This window comes from Monomorium pharaonis, chromosome 4 (genome assembly GCF_013373865.1).
Source record: "Monomorium pharaonis isolate MP-MQ-018 chromosome 4, ASM1337386v2, whole genome shotgun sequence".
NCBI classification, from domain to species: domain Eukaryota; kingdom Metazoa; phylum Arthropoda; class Insecta; order Hymenoptera; family Formicidae; genus Monomorium; species Monomorium pharaonis.
In genome coordinates this window covers 2,069,975-2,096,968 of record NC_050470.1, presented here as the reverse complement: position 1 = coordinate 2,096,968, position 26,994 = coordinate 2,069,975, and the positions used below count along the sequence as shown (strand labels likewise).

General features: G+C 38.2%; 1 protein-coding gene and 1 long non-coding RNA gene across 3 annotated transcripts in view; one reads left to right on the top strand and one right to left on the bottom strand.

Annotated features, from left to right (window-relative positions):
• LOC105830700 (rho GTPase-activating protein 7) overlaps positions 1-26,994 on the bottom strand; it is a 221,307-nt gene that overhangs the window by 159,824 nt on the left and 34,489 nt on the right. The gene's annotated exons all lie outside the window — the stretch shown is intronic.
• LOC118645011 lies at positions 8,649-25,269 on the top strand. Its single transcript, XR_004962790.1, has 2 exons — positions 8,649-21,253; positions 23,038-25,269. It is a non-coding gene; the product is annotated as an uncharacterized LOC118645011 (long non-coding RNA).

Below are 26,994 nucleotides of genomic sequence, written 5' to 3'. Positions count from 1 at the left end.
CGCCGTGTTTGAAAACAGAGGTTACGCTGTTTCGGTATGAAACGGTCCTTGGTGTTGCAGTCAGATACGCGTCCTTGAAAGCTCGCTACCTGCACCTCGCTAATGAATACTGTATGCGCGAATAATGTGTACTGTAATCTCTCCTTTAAACCGATCGTCGCGCAGTACGCGAAATAATTTCCGATCGTCGATTAAACACGCGCGACTACCGAGTCTGCCGTGCAATTAAGTTTTCGCGGCGGCGAAATTATTTTAAGTAGGTTTAAATTTGACAGTCCTCCACTCGCTTCTGAATTATTTAATTTTTCAAGTAAGACGTTAATAAACGAGTTACAACCTTTCGCGCGGAATTAATTATTGACTCGCTTCTTACAGATTCTCGAATTAAATAAACTAACAGACGTACCCCTCGCTACGATTCGTGGCGGAAGTTGAGTCAAGAGAACCCATTTGAAATGGCAGGCCATTAAGTCTGCGAAGCGCTTGAATCAGCCCACACGAGAAAATCCTTGTTGCTCTCTTCAAGCTTCATAATTATAATGTCTGTCGGCCTCGAACCACATCGCGCTTTGCTTATCGTTTCCCCTTTAATTAACTCAGCACAGCATCTGTCTTCGGACAAATCAATAAACGTTTATAGTAAATAACGCGTTCTCGTAGGTCTCATCGATCACGCGGTTTCACGATCCTAAGGTGAGCTAAGGTGAACTCGAGAATTCTACCTCGAATTACCAACGAGAAACGGAATCGCTTTTTCCTCGTAATCATCTTCTGCCCGAAAGCCGACCCAGTTTTCGTATTTCTGCAAATTAATTCCGCGAAAAACGTCTCGTAAAATCGAGTATTTAGTGACCATCATAAATACAATTATCAGCCACTGGAAATTTTCCTTGCTGTACAGTGAAAGTTGTATACGCCGCTCGAAAAGGCCACTACAATGTTGCTATTGAAATCTCAAATCGTATGTCACTCATGCTTGTAATTACCGGGTATTTTATTAACGTAAAAACACGTCACGCAATTTATTGCATTACAGTTTCCGTTTTTATCGCAATTTATTTAGTTGCGAAATGCCTCCTTCGTACCAAGATATCCGGATCGCCTTATATAACGTACGCGTGATTTTAAAATTCAATACTCTTAAATATGAGATTATCGAATTTAATATAGAAAGATCTAATTATCTAATTTAAATGTCAATACTTATAACATATGTTTATATGTTATATTATATATATCATATGTATAAAAATGTGTTATACATTTTTGAAGCAATTATTGCTCTTTGCTGCTGAATCACATGCAATAAATTCCATCTTTTATATTAGCTTTTTTTCGTTGAATTGCTACCAAGGATATATTATAATTGTCGAGGCGAGAATATAGTATTAGAACGAGTTTATATCGATTTTGCGATCACTGATTGAGTTCGAGAAAAGGGCGGTGAAGGGCTGGCAGATGCGCGGACTTTGTCTTTATCGTGGTCGTTAGTTAGATCGTATTTTACGAGGTATCGAAGACTCCAATCGCGTTATCGATGCAAGTGGTAAGGATTTAATTCTTGGGAAAATAAAATTTTACGATAGATGCCGATAAGACTGCGCCCGAACGACACTTAGATTTATTCGACCAGCAAACGCCTTGCCTACGCATAAACGCATTCACGATCGTCAATTCATCCTCTCGCGGGTGTTATTAGCGGCGAAGAGTTAATTATGATGTTTAACTAGTACTTTCACCCAGCCGATGTCTACGGGCTAGACGTCGACGTAGATGCAGTCGTTAATCATCGATCACGTCAACTTGACACCTCTTGTGTGAAAAATTACGCATTCTCTAATAACATTGACAAGCTAATAGGCAATAAATAAATTTTTAAGAAGCCGTTTTAAGAAACAAATGTTATAAATAAATCCAAAGAAGAAGTAAATTTGAATTATGATCATATTCAAAAGAATAAATTCGTAAGGCCAAGTTTAAAATTTATTTCTAAAATAATTTTTTTTGCTTTCGATAGTCTTACAAAATGACGTTTTCGAAAATGTGATTTATAAGCAAATCAAAGGGTCAACTTTTATAAGAAGAAAAATATAGATGTTGAAGAAATTAAAAATTCTAGTTGCTTCTCCATAGTCTACGTTAGGAGTCGGTTCAGTTTTCGCGGAAGGGATAATTCTTCGATAAAGTTATCACTACTTTACTTCGGGCAAGTCTGAGTATGATGCAGCAGGGGCAATCGACTATAACGACGTCGTTACAATCTACCCTAGATGATAGAGATTTTTGCATTGGCTAAGATCGATAAAGCATCGCGGTGACAGCGGGCTATCAACGATTTGCAAATGTCCCCGTTTATCGGAACCCGCGTGTTATCACACCATGGTAAACACCGTTAGACCGATTAACCACCGATGCCGAGCTCGTACGAAAGTATTAATCACGTCGAACCGATCGTCGACCGAGAATAACCGCGCGATTATTTACGATGCGCGCGTAGGAACCAGTTTACTTCACGGTTATGCGAATGATAAACGCGCTCCAGATCGGCCGGCCTTTTGGAATCCCACTTTCGTTTGCGCTCCACGAAGGGCTCGGCCTCCTTCCTCATCCTTTAACGTCTCGCGGCGTCCATTGTGTTTCATCTTACGTTCTCCGAGACGGCACTCTATCTTTTCATGCCGTTTTATTGGATTCCTGCCTGTTGACAGCTTCCACGAGAGAGATTTAACGCTTAAAGATTTTTTTCTCTTTTTAATCTTTCATCTTTATACATTCTATCTTCTTTTTTTTTTTTTTTCAAAAACACGAAGAGAGAATACTTTTCTCATCGTAATGGGGTAAGAAGAAGGCAAGACCGACAAAGAAAAGTTCAAAGTTAGACATACAAAGTAATCGTTTCCTGTTGATGGTAAGGTTCCTGATAAGGTAGCTACGGTGCAAGCAGGTACAGTTATTAAATACGATTGCCGCAATTCCTTGCAATCTGGCAGTTTCATCGGAGAAACTGCAATACCCGCGTTGACGACGAAAAGTAACAAACCGTGCGATCGAGGCGCTACACAATAGCTAGGAACGATCTACGTAATCAGCCGCCTGTCTCCTCTCACTGTTACTTCGTTCGAGAAATCTTCGTGCCTCTCATTTACACGAGTAGGTCGCCATGGCAGGAGGATAGTAAAAATTTAACGAAAGGAGAACAATTTATGCATAAAAAAAAGAGAAATTTTACCCTCACTAAAACGCTATTGCAGCATACTTGATGTGAAATCTTCACAATGGTACACTGAGAGAGAAACCCGTTTAGTTGAATCAACTAAACTCTTGTTTGGATGTGGGCAAACAAATACATTGGTTGACGCAAAAATACATTGGTTGACGCAACAAAACAATGTTGTCCGCCTATATCCAAACAAAAATTTAATTGATTCAACCATATGGAATTGTCAGTATAGTATTACAAAATATTTAAACTACATTTTTTTGTTGCTTCAACCATATGGGTTTCTTAGTGTAATCAATCGTTCCATATATTTACAGAAGAATTTGTCAATGCAGAAACATTTTTATTCGCGACTGTAATCATCGAATTAAATAATAAAATTTAGATAAGGAATTTCAAAACGTGTCATCTGTTTTTCCATTAGAGATACCAAAGAAAGACATCATTCGCGAAACAATCGCCGCGACGGTTTTTTCAGCGCGAACGAAAGTATATGCTGCTCTTTGCGAGCGGGCGACTGGAATCAGACAACGATCGAGGGTCGTATGATCTCTCTTCTACAAGAGCCACAGCACGTTTCTTGCCAGGAGCCAAGAAACGACAAGTTGCCGTATTAGGACAGGCAACGGCGCTACCGTCGTCAATAGAATTCCCAATGAGCTTATTGAGAGTCTCGTTTTTTCCACGATTGCTTATTATGAAATCACCATCGCCCACTGCACCAGGAAAATGTTAATTTTGTAGGAAAAACATTAAAAATAATATGAATAATATACGTATAAGCCTATCGCAAATCTTATAAGAATAGATTCAATGATAAAAGCGAGTATATTATTTCCTGGGATCCAAGATTTATCTCAACTCTGTTTTGTTCCTCAAAGTATAATTTAAAAAGTCATTTCTCTAATATTTATATTCTCAACAAGTAAAACATATTATTGATAGGATCAAAATAGTCACCATGTTAGTTTATTAAAAATACTCGTATATGAAAGGATTAATATTAATGCTTTGTAACATTTTTAACAAGTTACTTGAGCTTACTTGTACGTGATTTAATTCTGCTTTCTACGAAGCATCTTGTAAGTATAGAAGAAGGAAAAGGGTTTCCTCCCCGCAAAGATCACGTACATCCGTATACGTGATAGAAGGATTCGAACCTAGGAGGATGTCCCTATAGAGAGATCATGCAATCCACGTAATCCGTCTACATTTTTTGCAGCCACTTCCGACAAACACATCGCTATCTTTCTATATTATTTAAATATAATATTGCCGGCGGTTGTTTGTTGCACATATTTGATACCCTATGCTGCCAACTCGCGCATGTTACGTGAATCTATGCGAACAAATTGCAAAAATTCTGCAGCATTTTAAAATATTAATAAAACTATAGGTTTACGTACCTGCAGCATTTTAACCCGTTAATAAAACTATAGATGTTATAAAATGTAATTTTATGACACGAGTCGAGGATTATTTAAGTTACGAAGTACGAAGACATGCAAAAGCAACCGTAATATTTCATCCGCTTTGGGCGCGACCGTGGAGCGAGGGCGACTTTAAAACCACGAAGGGAGTGTTCTGATTCTTTTTTAATTCTTGAATTACGATCCTGCAATTCTCCTTCGTATTTTATTCTCGCTAATCAAAGTTACTCGTAAAAGTTACGATATAGTGGAGCCGCAGACGACTAACCGAAATCGCGTATCCCTCGTGTCGTCTTATGAAAGACGACGTAGGGAATGTACTACGTCCTGGAATTTTCGGGGCAGGATCCACCGCGCCCAGGGGGACCACGAGCGGAACATAAAAGCAGCAATAAAGTTCAGTTTCTCAGGGGCTTGTCTTTGCGCTGATAATATCGCGAATCGCTTCTTCGTGAGATTTACCACCACCACCGAAAGAGAAAAAGAAAGGATCGCGAGAGAAGTGCAAAATATCAGAAGAAAATCAACGTAATAATTGAACAAGGCGAGATATTTAAGATATTAAAATCTCGTCATTTAACATAAAATATTTAAATGACATTAATATATTTAAAGATACATTAAAGAAAGAGCCGATGCAACTAACATTACGCGTGAAATAATGTGTATATTTGTGCATTAAATATTACAAATATTCAGAGATAAACGCAACCATTTTTTATTATTATATTTAAATATTGGATTGCGTGTGTGTGTATTGTACATAAAGAATTAAATGTGATTTGTGTGTGTATAGGTATGTATGTGTTGAAAGTTAGAAGCTTATTAAAATAAAATCAAGTTAGCTCAAACAGATCTTATTCGTAAATTAACTTGAGCTGCTAATTTAAAGACAGAATTAGCGAACGGGTTCATGTCAGATTTGATTAGCGCGAGATTGTATTAGCAAAAACTCGGTCTGAATTCTGAAAAGGCCGCATCGAAACAAAGCAAAAAAAAAACATATGATAAGCTCGAAGGGAGAAAAGAGAGTTTGCGAAGCGAAAGAATATCGGACAAAAGGAATAAAGGAAGATAAAGATAGAAAAAGAACTAAGAAGAAAAAGGATGAGAAACGGAGAGAGCCACGAAATAAAAAGATAAGAGCCGCATTGAGAACCACGGAGTATCCCTTTATACGCCTTACGTCTCGTCCCCGCTATTGCTTTACATTATTTATCGACCCTTGGTGCGTTGTCTCGGGCAAGAGTTCCGATACAATTCGGCCTTCGCAGTCTCAAAGTTATGCAGGAGGAAGTGGACCGGCCAGATTCACCGAGGCTATATCTCCGACAATCGTACCTGTTTCGCTCTCACAATTTCCTGCCTAACGTTGTACAAATATATACATGGATAATTCTTTTCTTGTAAATGAAAAAAAAATTAAAAACAAAAAATCAAAATAATTTTTACCTAAAAAAAAAAAACAACAAATTAAACACATCAAAACTTGAAAAAAGTCCCTTATGTCGTCTAAAGTTGACAAGCTAAAATCTGAAGAAATAAGAATAAAAAGAGATGATATTATGGTCTTTATATAGGTATTTTCTATCAAGTGAGGAATTTGCAATTGCAGAGATACATTCTAAAATTTGTGTATCTAAAAATTCTAAAATAATCGCCCTTATGGATTTTTCCAAAATATCTATTTATCGACGACATTCCGATTAACGCGGCTCAAACTCACGCTCCGCATCTCATGTCAAGATGCGTTCTTGCGAAAGCCTTCAGGCCGCGAAACCGTGACAGAAAGGGAATTGGAAATATTCGCGTCGCGAGCTAAGAAGAGGTACTCGAAGGTGCGCTCCCGTTGAAAATGTCGAAACACTCACGATCCCGACATCAATGCGGCCGCCTCATAAATAAACATTACTGGCCACGAACCCATTCGCTGAAAACTCGGATTTACGACCCACGGGGACGGCACATATCGCGATAAACAAACGATATTTCACACGTGTTCATCGATGCCTGGCGCATCCGTAAACACGTCGAGTCATGCGCGAACTGTGTTGCAATGCGTTCAAATTGTTTATAGAGAAAAACGTCACTTGCAATTGATATGGTTACAACAAATATCCCGTCGAATATAATACCTTTCTCCCGCGGGAATAATCCTCAATCACCTATAATTAATTCCTCTGAATAATTGAGTGCATAATCTCTGCAGTACAATTATTTAATCAGGGATTTCGCGGACATTGATTAGCTTTAACTACAGTTTGAACGATACTCTTGAGCTACTATTGAAAGCAAACGCAAAATAAAAAGATAATTAGTATTGATGAAACTGCTCATAAGCGTTCAAATATGGATAGATCATTTATTTAGCAAGATTACACAGTAGTACGAGAGAAAATTAAATATTCACAAATATTGACGTTTATTTCTTTGAATAAATTATGTATACCGGATAATAAATGTATATAAGTAATAAATTCGTTTTTTAAAAAAATGTATAAAATAATTTAGTGCATAATTAAAACTCTTTGTTTATATATTTGCGATAAAGAATAAATATAAGAAGATTAATCATAAATATTTATATACAATTATATTAATATGTATAAATTAGTTATAGAATTTTTTCTTCCATTATTTTATCATTATTCAATTTATTTGAATATTTTAGTAAAGATTATAAAAATTATTACTTTCATCATCTTTGCCGGCATGCATTTTATAAAAGAAAATTATTAAATTATATAAAATTAAAAATCTTCTGAAAAATCAATAAATCTCAGTATGCTCGTTAAAAAAATCGTTTTTTAAATTAAAAAAATAAGCTTTAGTTTGTATTAAAACGCTTTACCATTATCAAATATACATGCGAATTTTGTTCATATTTCTGTTTTAGACAGAAATATATTTACTTTTTAAATTATTTTTTTAAATATAAAAATTGTATTGTACTCTTATCTTTCTTAAAATGTTAATAAACTTATCCATTATAAAACTGTGTGACATAAGTGTATATATAATGTATAAATATATGTCAATGTTTTTAAACCGTGAGTTTGTTAAGCTTAAATGCCTATGCGAATCAATCATCTCTACAAGTACGAGGATCGACAGAAGTTGTAATTTATCGTGGTCGTCGCGCCATCTCTTCTGGAATGAACGAACATGAGGCTGGGTTATTTCCATCGTCTATGGACAAGGAGAATGCCTGCCCATCCTCGATGTTCTCGTAGATGGTTCGTGTCTCGGACTTACGCGCACGCGTCGCGTAAATATAAATTCAAAAGAACGGATTGAAAGTGTTCTTTGCCGTGGCGACAGATATCTTTTTTAATACATGTGACTTACATTTAATTATTTTTTTATTTCACAAATGCAAAATGTGAATGTAAACAAATAAATGCGGAAACATTTTAAAGATATATATGTATATGTTAATAATCTATATTTGAAAAACTAAAGAAAGCATAATTTTTAATCAACATTTTCTGGGATTAAAACTACGACTCATATACAGTGTTATATTTTTGTAAGCAAAACATACGATTAAAAGAAGTTAATTATGCATTTTATTAGGCGGCATATGGTAAAGGCAAACGAGGAAGGAAGAGAACGGGTAGGAAAAAAGTGAGAAGGGTGATCTCTGCGCGAGGATCTTCCCACACAGGATCACGAAAAGATTACGTTGCAGGATCCACTGCGAAAGGATCATATTGCCTTTGTACGCTAGCCCGTGCCATATGACTCCTCGCGAACTCTCGGCCCCCGCTTTATAAAATCTGCTGCATAAAATGGATCGCAAGTCGAAATGCACCTCGTGTGCATTCATTGATAATTAAAGAGATAATAATTCAGTAAAAAAAAGAACTGAAAAAAAAAATTAAAAATTACATCATAAGAATAATTTTATTTTTATTAGATTTTATTCATTCATTGACTCTCCATTGTTGTAAATATTTATATAATTGCTGTAATGTTAGAGTTTAATTTGTATTAATATATGTATATCTATTGCAATGTACTATAAAATTTATTATTCTATAAAAAAGTGTCTTAAGATCTTTAGTAAAAATTATCTCTATGAATGCCAAAATATATATACGTAGATTTTATTTCCGTCAATGCCTAATTAGTTTATTATTGTACATAAAATGGTACATGAGACAGCGTATTTTTGAGGTACCAATCAAGGCTGGCGAAAGGGTTAAATCACCGACGTAAACGCGGTGCGGTGCACTCAGCTTTTTTTTCAGCGCGTGCTTACCGCAATACTTAAGTGGTAATCGTTGATGATTCGATTGGCCGCATCTCGGTTCTGGGTGCGATGTATGAGCGCGCATTCTGAGCAACGATTCCTCACAATCAGTTGGGAGGGTCAATGGCCGACTAAACCCAATGTACGGCGCGTATACGAAGCGGCTTGAACTTCGCCACCGCCGCCGCCGTCGCCGCCGATTTCTTATTTAAATCACGGCCGAACTCACAAATCACCGCTATCGTATCCCATTAGGCGATTCGGAATCTAATAAAACTCCTCCCCGCATCATATTGCGCCTCCCTATTGTATACATAACTATTTCGATCGTGATTGCACGCACAACTTTTTCAGCGGCTCGCCTTTGTACTCGCACACGATACCAAATATGTTTTAACAAGCGATGTCAAGTGTCACTCCGGCAACTGCCCATCATCGCGTTCAATGACCGTTGCAATACGCCAACCGGAAAATGTGTTTCCTATTCCGTCTAGTATTTTCAGTTCCGACTATTTTTTATTGTTCACAAAAGCTGCATTGCTTCAGGCCACTTCTCTTAATAAATAAACTCAATAAATAATTTTGTCACATTGAGAGTATATTCTATAAATTGTAACACAATAAAAATATGCAGCAATATAATTATTCTTGATCTGTTGCGTTATAAGCTAGTCGGTAATCGCGAGAAAAAGTAGTTTCGATGACATCAACGTGCCGCTGGCGGCGCAAGAATGTTGACATTAATGCTGTTTACTCAACGAGGTAACAGATTGCAGTATTAATTATCGGTGATTATCAGACTCGCCGTTCAGAGTAACCATTTTTCATAATTTAACGTTCAATTCGACCACGTCGCTCCGAGGGATTGAAATTCAAATTGTGCACCTTGCTCTTTCGACGAAAAAAACGTCCATGACCGAAGAGCATCATAAGTAAATATCAACGTCTGACGTATTCTTCTGCAAATTCTTTGTTCATTCCTTTAAAGAACGAAATAAGGATAACATAAAAAAACAGTATTGTTAAAAAAAATATTGTGTCTAAAAGCTTTAAACAATCTTCTAACAATAAGTAAAAATTGTACAAGTATATATTGAATAAAATAATTTACTTTAAAGTTAAAGATGAAAACAATGAAGATACAATATAAAAAATGATTTTTTAATAACAATAAATGCAATTATACTCTATAATATGTCTTTAAATATTTTCTTTCAAAACAAAATTACAGAAAATGTAAACAGGAAGCATAGATATGAGGTGCAGATTGCAATTAAAATCCTATAAAGCATTAAATAATCAGTCGAATAATACGATAAATTCTACTAAAATTCATAATAATTTTTGATAATATATATGTGCGTGAACAAAGTTTTATCAACGACTCGGAATGCAAAATATTTAAATTACAAACTTGTCGATGCTTTCCGCCAAAATTCTTCCGTTTAATTAGTATCATGGAATAACTTCGTATCAGCTGCTCGGATCGAAATTTCTCATTAACGCCAACATTGCTCAATGCAATGACTGACGCTGAGACGTGTGACCAATTACGTTGAAAAGCACCGCTTATTAAGCACGGATTATAAGTCGCCGAGCAACGGTCAGTCGCGAGGAAAAAAAAGGTCGATGCGAAGCAAGACATCAGGCGAGGCCAAGAATTCTTTCCTTGCCTCGACAGAACTACTTCGTGTCAATTACTGATTCCGCGTTTCCTCAATTACCGCAGCCAACAGTCGCGCAATTGCTCAAGTCCACTGTAAGAGCATAAATAATCATTGTTGTGAAGGTGTTGCTCAGTAATATTTCAAGCCATTCGCAGATACTACTTCTCTCAAACAGAGACAAAGATATGATATAAAAATATATGTACGTTAAAAAAGAGTTCAGTAAGCTACAAATATAAATATGTAACACACTATTACAAAACTTATTTCTTGTTACATTATTTTATTTAACATTTCATAGCTATAAAAAAAACGCTTTTTTTCTGATGTATACAATTATAAAAAAATATATTAAGTATACAGTTCCGGACAAGAACATTAACGTTTAATTATTTACATTAAATGTGAATATATTATCAGACTATAACAATATTATTTTATATTTAATCTCTTAATCTTTATCTATTAATTGCAGATTTATATAGAGCTTCTGTCAAGGAAAGTGGGACAGTTATTAAACTTTCTCGCGCTACCGCTGTACCGTTAACGTTATAAAATTACATTATGTTGTGCGTGTCGCGTACAAGAATCGCGTAATTAAATTAATAATTAAATTACAATATAACCTCGCATGTTGCGCGTATACATTCGCGGGCGTGCACGAATAAAATATTCACACAGTTATCTTCCACGTGCGATATTCTGACAAACGATTCCACGTGTGAGTGAAATGTTACACGTGCATGCGTACGAACGTCAGCATGCACATGTATACAAACAACGCGTAACGCACGTAACAGGGTTGGATTAATAACTGTGCCTGACGGGCATGGCCCCCAAAAAAGATTAAGGTCCACGAAGTCTTAACAGCTGCCCAATTTAAATATGGAAACAAGAAATAAGTTTTGTAATAGTGTGGAGAGAAAAATTGTTACTTTATTGGGGGGATCCTCAAAAGCACCAATAAATATTTATGCGTAAAGAAATTTTAATCCTCGGTTAGCTTTTGTTTAAATTAAAAAATATATTAAAATTTTTATACATGTTAGATTTAATATAATAGCGAAAAGGATTCGTACAAAAGAAACACGTATTTTAAAAGTGATAAAAATGAAATTCATGATAAATAAGTACAGACTAATCTTTTTAACTTGTCTAACGTATAAAATTTGGATTATCTCAAGTTCTAAACAAGCGTTTAGGATCCTAGATTTGCGATGCGGCCCTGTACAGTACGTACGCGGGAGATCTTGTCTGATGCTCGTAAACCGAGACTTTACTGCGTTTTCTATGCAGTATTTAACCCTGAATTTATATCCCGTCAGGGCTCATTTATACCGGGCGTCGTCGCGGTACCGCCTTTAACGGCCGCGGTCCGTTGTTGTATTCAGTAATGCGCGCAATTAGATAGTAATTAGCCGTGCCGCGGCTGGGACTCTACGCGGGCCCCACGGGCTTCGATGCGCTCGCGACGTGCAAGCGTTTTCCGAGCGAGCGCGTGACTGCCCGCTTCGACCCTCGGGACATTTTGAGAAACCATTTCTCTTTACAGCCGCTTTTTTTTTCGCGAGCGTCCTTTCGGCCCGTGGAATAAATCACGTCGCGAAGAATGCTTTCTGTTCTGTGGGAAACGTTTTGCGAGAAACGGCGGTCTATCCTTATGCAACGAGACAGGCATGAGGTAACACCTCGATGAGATAAAAAATTTTTGAATGTATTAATCGATCGACAGCACAGTAGGATTATACACGCATTTCACAATCGGTTAACGGCTTAAGAAACTAAAACTGAATTAAGATAACGTAGAAAGATAAGAGACAGACAATGATATTGAAGAAAAATAAAGATAATTAAGTAAATTTTTTGGATTTCTTTTTCTCTATAACTTAACTAAATATAATTAAACGTAATTAGTCGCTTGAAATTTTACTGAGATCTTGTAATTGATAAATTATTAATAAAAATGGAATAAAACGGCGTATTGTTAAATAGTGTTACGAATACGCGATGACAAGATAAATGATGAGCGAACTTGAAGCAATCCTTTCTTTCCAACGACTGGTGCATCCACGATTGTTACAGTCTATTATAATAATAGAATGCAGTCAGCCCCGTAAGAGAATTCCCTTCTCAATAAAAGCGCCTATAATTACCGCTCAAAGTGAGTATTAATCGGTACGTATCTCGCTGCCGCTTTCTACACTGACGAAGTACGAGTGTAGACGTGGAAAAAAGGCGAGCACGATCAAAACAATCAGCATTACGCTAATAGACGTAATTACCGGCTTTACAAATCGAGTCTGCCAACGACTATCCATCTTATGAATGCAAAGCACGCCTTTGCGCGAAATTGCCGCGCAGCCATGTGAGAATCAATGAATCATGTCGTGAACATTGCCTTCCAAAATTGAAAAACTCTACTAGCACAGGAAAAACCCTCGCCTAAAAATATTTGTTACTTTTGCAATTAAGTAAACAATAAAATTCGCAAATAGATATTATAATAGATATTAGTAATTACATTCCAGTCGAATATATGCCATGGCTTTCTAAAATATGATGATTTTATTCCAATAGTCGCGTTAAAAACTTTTATGTTTCTTTTGTAATTAAATTCAAATATCTTCGTGGTTCGATAAGTCGCATACACTTTCAACAAACATTTGTCTAAATTAAAAAAAAATATATCCCTATATAAAGACAAAATATACTGTTTAGGAAAATCTATGTGTTTCTATTGAAATGAATTCTAATATATTCCCGCTCTCTTATTCACTCTGCGCACGTCGACCGCAAGATGTTGCATTAACTTCGCGGTAAAGTGCTTGAGTCGCGATACCGCGTATCTTCGGCTTTCAGGTCGCTCCGGTTGTGCATTGTCATAGGCACCGCTTAACCAACATACGCAAATGGCGTTTCCAAGACGCACCGTTATCCGCAATAATAATTATCGGCCGTAAAAAGCAAATCGCGCGCGGATACGTAGACGCGTAATTCATGAGTAGCGAAGTACCCGTTTATCTGCATAATTGCATATTTAGTTATGTAACACGTACCCTTGAAAACCTCATCCTATTCCTAAGACATTCTCCTTCGTGGTGCACGCGATAAGCGTAGCAGGCGTACGCACACGAACGCGTATACACATTTTACGCATCGGCTTCTCTAAAGCTGCTTTGTCGCTGATCCGATTATGAACGCCTCTATCGACGTAAGTAGCTGCTTCCCACGAATCTTTGTCGACGGCAAGACATCGGCCTCTCGAGGAATTATGAGACAAACAGATCCCGGAAAGCATTGCGCAATCATAATCACGCGGGTAACAAACGTCAAAGGCTTCTTCTAAATTATTTGAGTTACTTATTGGCACAATAACGAGCTTAATAATGTAAGATATCGGAGAAAGCAGTATTCATCTTTTTTTAGTTAAAATAAGGAACTTAAAGTAAAGATTAAAATCTATATATTACGAAGGGAGAGCTGATAAAAAATATTTATAAAACTGGCATTAGCAATTGTGTCATCGAAAATTTCACGCTTTAAATTCGCGGTTTGATTAAATTCATCTAAATCAATTTTCCCAAGAGAGTGCACGTCCCGTGAAATTATAGCACGCGCGACCGGAGAAATGATGGCATCCCCGCAAAACCACGAGTGCCAATTTACGGGAAGCATTAGCGCATCCTGTAATTTGCGTGTTTACCACGAACTTTTTTTTTCCCCCTCTCGACGATCGCCGAGGATCGCGGCTTTATCGGGCTGGACGAAGTTATCTAAGTGAAACGAGCGGTCGAGAAGTTAATTTGCCGCCGTACTTCACGGCCGAGTTACTCCCAATGAAAACGGAATGAGCTGAGTGAATCACGGCACTGCTCGGCGTGAATCAGTGAATATCACGCGAATCCGCGCGTCGTTTCCTCGGGCAATGCGACTCCACCCGTCGCGAATTGCAACCGCAATCGCGACTCGCAGGTGGTGGTGGTGCTCACGGAAACCGGAGTGTATATCGATACTTATCGATAATTCTAATGGCCATGCTCTGTCCATGGTTACGGAGATCGACGACGAGTTACGCGGCCGCGGGCGCGTCGAGCGAGAGCTGACGATCTTCCTCTCGCTCGTCCCCTGACGCAAAACGGCCACCCTAAGTGCCTCCTCCCTCCTCCACCTTTCCCCATGAGTTTCGTAACACGGTAACGTGCGAATCGTGCCACAAATTGACCGATTGGAACTCGGCTAGCCGGTGTAACGGCCGTCCATTATCCGATCGGTCGATGAATCGATCGGCCGCGATCAATCGGAGCACGCGCGCAGCGGTCGCGAATCGATCCCCGCAGCACGTGTTTCGCCCCCGCTGGATCGCATTCCCGCCGCGGCGATTATGCGCATATCAATGCGAAGTGCAGTCCTGAAACTCGTCGCGATCCGTCGCGTCCTCCGCTTTGACGTTACGATCGACGCGGGCGATTCGGAAATCTCTTCTTGCATCCAGATAGGATTATAATAGCGAGCGTTGGACTCCGAGGGGGAAACGATTTCATTAAACGAAGATGAAGAGTCTGCGGTAGGCAAAGCAGCCACAACGATCCCTTATGCTTGATTGAACTTCATTGAGCAGGCAGCCTTTCGGATGGCTGCCTCGTTACGATTTAAGAAATGCTCGAGAGAGATAAAATCGGATCATTCAGTTTAAATGTAAATAAAAGTATAAATTTTTCTCACGCGCATTGTTATTCTAAATTCGGCAATATGATAAAAAAAAGCATGCAATAAAAAATAATATTTTTTAAATTGCGCTCTATGTTGAGAGGGGAGAGACAAAAAGAGAGAAAGGTTTCTAATTTCAAGCTAGTCTGCAGCGCAGTTAGAGCTTTAAAGTGAAGAATGTACTATAAATTCAACGTAATAGGCAATAAAGGCACTATTAAAAGAGCAATATTATCTTCGTACAAGCTATTACGCATTGCATGCACGTTGCGTGCGTGCGATATAATTTTATTAGACGCCGCTAGGCTATATCGTGGGAAACACAGTGCAACGTTCATCATTCAACAATACTATCGTGCCACAGTACTTGAGATACACGGGGACGGTATTTTCTACGATGCGCATCGCTCGGGTCAGACTCTTTGAGCGGGCGAAGGGCCCGCTATTCGTTAACCCGGCGCATCCTCTTACTTCCTGATCCCCGATGTCGTCGTGGCCAATTCCTGATCGCTCGTGGCCAATCTCATCTTTTCCCGTTTATCGGACCGGAGGCTTAACGGTAATCATTAATTACGTATCTTCGATCGCCATTGACTGCCTGTGTTAATCCGAGAGCCACGTTCGATACGTCGAGCCGCGCGCGCAATCGGCATATCTAATTAGACGATCCATAACAGGGTAGAACGGTGGCAGCTGGCGATCGGGTCTTGGATGTAATAATCAGAAGATGCCACTAATCGAAGTTTAGTTGAAATTATTTTATGGATCTATGTTACACTAGCGAGAAAAAGACTGTTGTTCGCGGAAGCGAGTGTCACGAAGGCGACGACATTTTGTTTGGTCAATTAATAAGTAATTAACCGTTCTGCGGTACTTGATCCGTATCAACCGGGAGTAAACTGGTCGCGTATCGCAATTTCGATAAAATAGGAAGAGAAATAATAATCTATCGCGCTTAATGGACTACCAATTAGAAATCGCTCATGCGCATGGAGCTAATTGCTATCCCAGCAGTAACGACGATGCCCGGGCCCGCGAGTAATTACCGTCGGGAGAAATACCGCTCGTTCGCCGATAACTTGTTGAATGCTGATGTATTGCGACATTTTATCGCGGCATAACGTACCGGTGACTCAATGTTCGCCGCATCAAAGATTCTCGACGAATTTCTCTGGCGAAAGTACGTTTATATGTAAAATGCAACCTGGAAGTTCGCGATATCATTCAATCACGGACGTGAGAGGCGTTTAAAAAATAAATATTTTCTCCGAAGAACGTCTGAGCCTCGTATTTATAGTCGGTGCACGATGCACATATCAAGAAACGTATCAGGTGAAATACTCAGAATAAAGTTTAATATCTTGAGACGCAGATCAATAGCCATATTGTGATTAGAGATCAACTGAGAGTATAATAAATAAATTATGAGAAACGGAAAGATTATATTCGTGAAATGTGAAACAGAATTAAAATGTTAACAAGGAATTAATTGAAGTTTTTAAAATAAAAATATCGCGCATACGTGCAGTATTTTATAGAAAACCATTTATAATTTCTAGTGCAAAAGGAAAGTTTGGAGCAATAACATATATCTTCGAAAGTGCGCAAATCGCTAATATATTTTTTTTCTTTACGGTCCACATATGGTCCGGCGGGAGGATTTAGAACTATCTTATGCGTGTACTTGCCTCTACCTCTCTTTCTCTCTCGACTTTATAGAGAATGAGCCCGCAAGAGCGAGAGCGGCAGAGCACTTCGCTTACATAATCTCAAGAGTGACCCGCATAATTATTTGCAAATGCCGTACCGATACCGGTGCAGTGCCGGCATAAATTTTCGCCGGGCGTTAAGCGTGTCCGCGAGCTATAATCCGATCACATCGCCTTGCCTGGTTATCCCATGAGGAAAGCGGTGATAGAGCGATATGTTTATATACATGTCTCTCGTGGCCTCTTCATATTTTTTATCCTCTCTACTTTCATTCGCAACTTTTACTTCGCCTATTTCGTCTCTAGCAAAGGCATGATAAAATGATACGACGCAATCTTGATATTTCGTTATCCCTTTCTTTTTAACTTTGTTGCCATTTACTTAACTTTCTTTCTCTAATTTGTAGCGTCGACAAAATAATGAAATGCACGGTGAATTTTTGCCTTTTTATCTTTCAACTATTTTATTTATTTTTATTTTATAATTATTTTATAATTAATTTTCTTAATTTTGTTGTCTTGAGACTCATTTTGCAATTGTCTCTTGAGTACTTATATCTCGAATTAGTTACTTTTACACTCATCTGTTTATTTTCTAATGTCTTCCATGGTCCTTTTTTCTTATTTTTTAACAATTTTCAAGTTCTTTTCTTTCCTTGATTTCATTCATTTTTGTTGATCTCTTTTATTTCTCAACTACATACATCCTCTTGTGTTTTTATCCTTTTTGTTTTACTTTGAATCTCAGGCCACGTTCTTGGTAGAGGTGCGATCGAAGCGAGGAATTATTTATCGCGGAACAAGGAAGGAAAGTTATAGACAAGTTAAGAGTTACGAGGATGCCCGGAGACATTCTCGCTCGAGCGCGTTCGATTTTAATGAGAAAAGTCAACATATAACCACGTAAGTTTGCAAGGCTACTCAGTTGATTGTAACTCGGGTACACGCGGCACGTGTCTTTCCTACGATAACTATTTTTTAGACATAATCGTTACGTGAATATCGGCTATACGTGCTAATTGATGCAAGTATTAATCAATCGCAAATGAAGAAATGAGTCATTACAATAGATTACTACCGGAATAAAACCGCTGACCTTGAGCTCTCGTACAAATGCATCACGTAATAATTACACTGACGATATTGCTTCTTGTATCAAAGTATGAAAAATAAAATCCTTTATAAAATGCGAAAGAAAGAACAATGGATGTTATTAAGACACTTTAAATTCCATGACAACAAGGAATTGTATGTATAGTTTATTCCGGTCTCCCCTCCATGACAACAAGGAACTATTTTAAAATGATAATTGCTCATATCAATCGCAAAAGTATAACATTTGTATATGGTAATAATTTATTGTCATCGACTCACAAGCCCAATTTCCTTCGAAATGCTGCACGATAAATAATGCATCTTCAATAGAATTCAATCTCCAACGCTTTCCGATACAACGCGCCACTTTCAAACGTTTATCGATTCTCGCATCTAATTATTTTCCACCTCGTAAGTATAAATCGACCCTATCTATCGTGACGCCGAGAGAAACGTGTCGAACACGAGAGAGCGAGGCATCGTCTTATCGAACTGCTCTAAAGTTCTTGCATGTCCGTGCACGCTTTTGTCGAGAGAGAGAGAGAGAGAGAGAGAGAGAGAGAGAGAGAGAGAGAGAGAGAGAAAGAAATGAGTTTTTGCGTTCAACACTGCAAATTTATCACCAATCGCTCTAAGTACATTTTGCAAATCACATGTTACTAATTAAACCATAGATATGATAGACGATTCTTATCTTTCCGCGTTGACTCGCGCGTTGTTCGTAAATAATTTCGTCGTGAAATATTTAACAAACGGTCTGCCTTTATCTCCGAAGAGGTGCCAGAGAATCTTGATAAATAATAAGCGCGTTATGCTGAGTGTCCGGGCGGATGTGTATTTTAATGAAACGAAAATACGATCAGAGCTCTCTCGTACAAGGACCTCGACAGACGGTTCCACTTTTTCGCCCATTAACCTGGCGCGCGAGAGTACTGACCGCGTGATCGTACGGATGAAGGTTGGTTACGTCACCGGTAAAGTGTTACGGCCCGATTAACATCGTAACAAAAACACCGACGTGATACGCATTGAGTACTTAAGTAACAATATTAAAGCGTGACTTAAAATCTGACACGGGCTGCGTGTCTTAATAAAATACATAAATCCTCGCGATAAATCCTCGGGTCGAGAGTTATGCGTGATCGGCTGCGTTGCACAATTTCATACCGTGAAAGTAACATCTAATATTTACATATTTTAATACACGGTTAATGCATTAGCGCTGAATACAATAAACCGAGGCAAAAATATAAACTGTTTAATATAAAAATTCATATATCAGTACAAAATAAATATAATCGAAATAATTAATATTTAAAAAACTTAAATTCTAGATGTTGTCTCTCTCGTTTTTCGAAAATTTTTTAAAAAGTTCAAATTTTGTCCAGTATAATATAATAAGCTAGTAATAATTTCAGACAAGCGCTAAATTATCGAGAACAATCGTTGCGCTGCAGAGCCTCTCACGTTGCATACAAATATATCGTCTCTTCCTTTATGTAACATCCGTTTGATTCACCATAAATCGCAAAGCACGCGGGCGTCATTATTTACACGTTGAACCGAGCGATAAAAGACCCGGTCGGCGATAGCGCAACTGTGCAACGCGCGATTGCGACCGCATTGCAGGCGCGTATTGCATTCGGTCGGCGAGGAGCGTATATATCGAGACCACGCACGCATGAGGGCATGTACGATGCGTCGAAGTAGACTGGCGAGGCTTCGATAGGCAAACAGGTGGGCAGGCAGCGCGGGATTCTTGGCTCTGCGTTATCGGGGAGAAAAAATGCGGCCACGATAATCAAGAGCGGCGTGACATTGCCTTAGCGCTGCACCGACTCTTGGTCTCAAACGTAATATTTGCATATTGACGTAAATACGCTGATTACACGTAAGATATTGCGTAGCGCCGGAGTTCTGACAGTAACGGATCTCTTCACGACGCTTCGGAAAAAAAAAAATCTTTCCCTCGGAAAGAACCTTCAGCTCGGAGAGCCCGAAGTAAAAATTAAAGACGGTTCAGGTAGGACCGAAATAATACGACCGAACAAACGACCGACACTTGCCAAGGTTTGTAACGGTAATGGATGACAGAATCTTGGCAAGTGATACCGTTTAGCGAGCGAACACGATCAGCTAAATCACGTAAATGGATACACCTCGATTATCGTCGGATCGTTGGAAACTCGATACACATGTGACGCGAAGAGCATACGTACACCACTGCAATTTCCTTCTCTAGGTTCTTCGCGGATTTATCGACCTGGTGTTGATTACTTGAGATAGTGTTAAATACTCAGAAATGATACGCGTTTTAGTAACACATCCTTGCACGTCATGTTTCAGCAGAGAATTATTCAAACGAAAAATAGATTCTGTTTTACCGAAAATCGCTAAATTTTTAAAAACTTATACTAAATGTTCGAGAAACATATAATTCAATAGTAAAACCACGCAAATTACATATCGCGTCTGTTAAATAATGGCTGCGATTTAAAACTAGAAAAAAAACGAGAGGCTTTTTATCATTTTCTGCGTAAGCACACTTGCGCATTGACGTAATTCTTATCCTCGATGAGAATTATCTTCGATTGTTCTGCTGACTGAATATAAGTGCGAATAAAAGTACGAATAAATACTTCATACCCACTCATTGTAAGCTAAAGATTATTTTCAGTCTATAACTGCATAAGAAACATCCGTGTCGCATTACTTGAAGAAAATTAAATAATCACTTGTCTACGTCGTAAGTGAATCCATGAACTCACGCGATATTTATGAACCGCGCGCGCATGATATTTCCTCTCGTAGAGGCGTTTGCTGTAAGAGCAGCTTAAGCATGTAAACGATTATAAGGTGGCGATGCCGACGATGTTATGTCATCGCTGTGGCCGTTCATTTCATACCGTTACGTTACGTTTCCTCGACACAGAGCTAATCTATGTTACTCGCCTCCCCGTTGTGTACACCGCTTCTTGTTCTTCGCCTTCTTACTGGCGAAGTCTATCTTTCCACGCGGCGCGTTATTCTCGCGTGCCAATTCGCGGTTGTGCATTCGCAAAAAGTGTAAAAGTGACTTTACAGTTTCCAGACGCCTGCTCGTAAACGTAGAAAACACGCTGCGCAAAGTGTAATAAAATTTTCAAGAAATTTTTAAGTAAAGAAAAAAGGTAAGCCAACTCCCAGACATCCTTTATTTGTCCTCAGCAAAAATGTTTCCACGAAGATAATTTCCACGTTAAAGTTCCGGGTATAATTATTCGCGAAAATTATCGAGAGACTTATTGAGAAGAGGATCGATTCCGGAACGACAGATAAAACTGTAGCTAAAGGGACATGCACAAAATAAAAAAGGGAGCTCGTTATCAGTTACCACCCACTGCTCGCACGGCCCGTCCTCCGCTCTCGCGGTGACAAGTGCGCTACGCGCAAACAAATTGGCCGTCGGAACCGGCGGGCGCGTCCGGCCGGCAACAAATTGGCGGTACAAAGCGGCCACAAAATGCGAGGATGTCGCTAAATGGATGTAATTCCGAGTTAACCACACGTTGGGTCGCATCTGCTTGCCGTCGCTGCCCGCCCGCAGTTGTGATCGGCTCGCAGCGTCGCAGCTGGCTAGAAAAAGAGAAGGCGAGGGTTGCACGCGCGGCCGGCTAAGGGGGGCAAATTAATTTCGACGGTGCTGGCACACGAGGTCGTTCACACCGAGAAAAAGCGACAACGATATCTGGAATATTACGCGCGCGGGAAGCAGAGGAGGTTCGTTGTGCGGGTTCTGCGAAACGCCGTCAGTTTCGAGAATCTATTTAGTAGATTATAAGAATAGGTTTATGACAAAGAATAACAGAACTTGAAGAACTTGGGCGGCTTTCACATGTACTTATTATACACGTTGACAATTTTATTCTACTCGTGCTTATAATTTTGCAAATACGTTGCAATCAATTAGAAGCGAGGGGCATTCCTTCAAAAATCGGAAAGACAAAACGGATACCAGAGTTGCAAGGATATTGATTGTCGTCGCGCATAAAACTTCTTTTCCAAACCAAGCAAAATTAGATCCAAACGGAAACAGCTGTCATACACATGGTTCCTCAAGCAACGGTCATTGTCTACTTAACTTGCAATTTATACGCTCTCGTTCGTTAACATTAAAATTTCCCACGCTTATTTATTTATTGCTCTTATATATATTCTCGAATTACTTATTTCAATAAAGTATACATTAATGAAAATTATGTTTGTTACATAAGCCTACACATAAAAACAAAATCATTTCATGGAATGTTATTTATGCAGGAAGTGCTGTAATTATAATGATCACGTCGAATGTAAAAACTTTTGCAATCGATCGGTCATTTGTCAAGCGGAGACCGAACCGCTTTCATCGTTTGCGGCGGCGAAGCTGATTACGTCGCGACTCGACTTACAAATCCGCTCGGGCATTTCCATCTTATCAGCATTGCAAATTGATAATGCGCGAGTCCCGCCGGCGGAGGAAAAAATATTTATGCGACCCAATGACCCCGCCTGTTTATTAACCCTTTCAACGTCGATTCATTTAAACAAGCAAAACTATTGCTGCTTCATTAAAGCCAATTTATACTATCGATGTAGCCTAACTTTAAACTCGGTTTTAACTTACTTTCTATCTTTTCTAGTTCTAAGAATTAAGAAAAGATAGAGAAAAGATAGAAAGCGAGTTAAACTTAAGTCACATTAAGACAAAGAGGTCTAAGAATAGAAATAGAGTTTTATTTCCTGGATATATATATTATATATATATATATATATATATGTCTTCTAAAATGTATGTAAATATTTTTAAAAGAATTGATTAAAAAACATTTGCACTTCACATATTTTATGCAACGTTTGCGACGCTTTGCAAAAACATTAATAAATACGAGCAGTTTTTCAAATTTTTAATAGCTTCTCTATCTTCCGATATTAGGATGCCTGGACACTTTCAATGAATCGCCTAACGAGCTACATTCAGCGCTAGCGGAAGGTAGTTGCATTCTGTAGTCCTGCGGCAGGAACTGCATCCGATTCGCGTTAACGAGGTACGAATGCAACCGTTTTCGAGCGCCCATCTGACACGCCCAACCGGATGTACGGCAGTCCTACACTTCCACCCACACACGCGCATATCTCGTCCCCCACGTGCGTGCACCGTGCGTGCAACGTGCGAGCGAGCGGACGAACAAACGAGGGAGCGCAACTGTACATGTGTGCATTTTGCGGGGAATGACAGTACCTGGTCACATGGCCGAGAGATGAAAAGTGAAAGTATTCAAGGCTGGCACAAAGAAGTCATTGAGGAATTCGAAGGAACGACGAATTACCACGCGTATACGATTGACGTACACGCGAGAATTCCACATTTCTTCATTCACAAAATTAGGGGAAAAAACATTTGGATGAGCAAATGGATAATTACAATTTTGAAGCAGCGATACGGGCACGCGATGATATCGTAAATCTTCCTTTCAAACAATGCAAAATTTTTAATATATTTTTATTTTTAACTACATATATCTCATTTATCTAATGACATGTTTCTTCAATTTTTTAAATAATGCTTTCGTCGCTACGCCCAGTTAAATAATTCATTGTTAATTCTTAACAATCAAAAGTATTTTTTAATTATTAAAATATACATATATATGTTATTTCTTTCCATAAAAGACACCAATTACTTTTTAAAAATATAGTAATTGCTAATACTGTCTTAATCAATCAAACTGCGTGCATCAAAACGAGTCAATTAGACGTGCAGTTGGGTCAACATATATAAAAGACGGTATTGATAAAGATACGTTTTTAACCTGCTTCCCGTTATACTGTACCTGGCAAAAATTGGTGTAGTATTTGAGGGTTAATCGCGTGTGACCAAGGCATATACATGCGAGTTTGTTCACGATGTTCCCACGACGATATCAAGCGGCCACTTTTCTCAGATGCACGCGAGCGCACAAGGCCGCGTTTACTTTCGAGCAATGAAATCTGATTTGACCGCGTGAGCTACGCCGAACCGTTTTAACGGTGGTATGATAATTAGTAAATCACGCAGCAGAACCAGTCGCCTACTAAAGAGCTAATTCTCGGCCGCGGATCCGGTAAGTTTACCGATCCTCGACGGTTCGTTATCCTAATTGGAAGATTCTTTTCGGATAAAGGCTATTTTTTTCAAGTCCCCGAGCGATTTAACTGCGTTGTTACTGCAGGCGTCTTGCCGCGTATTAATATGTATCATCCGTTTCGATCCGGGTCGAGCTCTTCTACGGCCGTCCAAATTAAAAATGTCGCTAAGGATTAACATCTTTATTTTCTTCAACATTTGAGTTATATTTCGGATTTGTCGTTCATAAATAATTGCATAAAAAATATTTGCAATATTTATACATTTTAACGTGTGTTGTCAGATTAATAATCTCGGACCACTTATGAAAATCTGATAAAGTTTTAATCAAAGGAAATAATTCATATAAATCGATTCTTCACATAGCAAATTCGACTTGTTTATTCTTTAAATGCGTAATTAAATAATTTCTTTAATTGCGTAATTAAATAATTCAATTTAAATTAAAACGCTAATTTAATATACATATAAGGTATAAGCTTAAGTACATATGCAAACTGTTATTATTTAAATTTATGGTTTTATAAATAATTCACATTAATGCGTGCTTTAGTTTTAATTTTTGTGTTAACGTATCCTTTCGTATTTTAACTTCGTAATTGGATTCCTGTTTTCTGATTAACAATACATGACATCACCCACGTAGTAGATAATGTGTGCCTCATTCTTACAACGCGGACAATTAATCGAATATACATAAGCGATTCAAGTTCATCGAATGAGTCAGCTAGATTTTGTTCCCGAGGGGAAAATATTTTGCTCATGATTCAAGTCGAGTCATTCGCGAGTCAAGAGCTTTTCACGTGTCGGTTCACGATCGACGCAGCGCGTGCACGGAGATTGCAATCTTCAAGGGAAAGGATGGGCAACCTTGAAATTCCAACATAACATTCAAGTTCGTATGCAAATAATGTCAAACTATCAAGATTGTCGGCACAGGTGCTGTCAACCTTAATTTGCTACATTTGTCAAAGTTTTTCTAACAAAAATCAAGATAATTTTACGATTTGATTTAAGATATTTTTAAATTCTCTCTCAAAACACAATAAAACATAATATAATTAAAAATTCTCGTAACGTCGATAATAAATACTAAAATTTTCGATTGATAAATTGATAAAATATCAAGCGTTCAATTGACCTAATTAATAAATTAAAATATATAATATTAAAAATATATAAAATAATAAAAATGGAATAACTATTCCATAAAGATAAAAAGAACAGGAAAAAGAACATAAAAAACAACCTTCTAGGCGAGGGCCACGAGGTACCAAAGAAAATTTCAGGTCCCGACGATATCGGAAAGCCCCGACATATTCCAGCCGGATGTTATTCCGTATTCCAGTGTTTCCTGCCCACTTGGTTTCTCGTCGCAAACAGACGCGGCACTCTGACTCGGAGTTTACCATTTTGCATTTGGAGATTTTATCGTGATTCACTCTGGCAGACAATTTATGTGGCGATGCGTCGATACGTAGCGCATCAAGTGCAGAAGGTTCGTGTGCGATTGGCCGTGAAAAGCACCGTCTTTTATTCGCGACTCCACCAGAGCTTCCTCGAAAATTTATATGGATCTACCATCGATCTCTCGTAAACGCGCAAAGGTGAGAACAGTGTTCGCCGAAGCGCCCGTCAGGGTGAAATAAACCGGCTTTATACCGTTTACGTAATACCGTATATTTTTTTAAGAGTCGCCACGTAGACTATCTCTAGCACATTCCAAGAACGGTTTATCGTTCTTATTTCTATAGATTTGCCGTAAGCGAAGTCCGCGGAGCCGCCTTTAATTTGTCCTGCCGAGGTATAGTTCTCAGGGCAGTCTGTTAAATGAATAATTAGCACAAAATAGGAAATACAATCGTGGGTGAATTTAACTACGTTTATCAACGATAACATATATCGTATCAAGTGAGAAACATTTTAATACAAATTAAAAAGAACAAAAATCAAGTTATTTTTATATTAAAGCACGAGATATCTAAAGAACAATTATTGAATCGTGGAAATGTGTGGGGAAAAAATGTAATTTCTTACAGCGCGTTAGCATTTGTCTGTTATGACAAAATTTTATGACTGTCACAAATAACGGACACAACGCTGATTTCAGCATATGTTCTCACGCGCGAATCGTCGACACACGCGCGTGTTTATCAGTAATTTAAGAATGTTTGGCTCTACAATATCAGCTAAAAATTATCAAAATTTAAAAACTACAAGCTTCTTAAATTAATTATTTTTTTCTAACAATAACAAAACATTTTTATCCTGAATATTGTAGCAAAAATGATCTTATTTTCCTGCAGTTTTAGGTAAATATTTTTAAATTAGTAAGTGACTCTAAATAAACTCTTTTTCACAAATATTTAAATTTACAAATAAGTACAAAAATTAATATTAAAAATTTGATTGTAATAAATAGATATTAAGATAATTGTTTGTATAAAAAAATATTAATATCCGAAATGTCTTTCTTAATCATAAATTATGTTTCAAGATATTTTTTAGTATAAAAACCTCAAAAAATATAATGTAATATTTTCAATGGAAGATAAACTTGACCTATGCGTGTGCAGTTTGAAACTTCAATCGATCTCGCGAATGTCCGTCGCAGCCACGAATTTATTTCGTCGGACACATCGTCTCACGAGTCCGTACGTGTTACGTTTGAGATCCGGAGATAGTTATGCAGATAGAAACGCTGCCGCGTGCGCGCGTGCCTGGTCGACGCTTGCATTTACGCCTGAGGTCGCTACATTCCGTTCT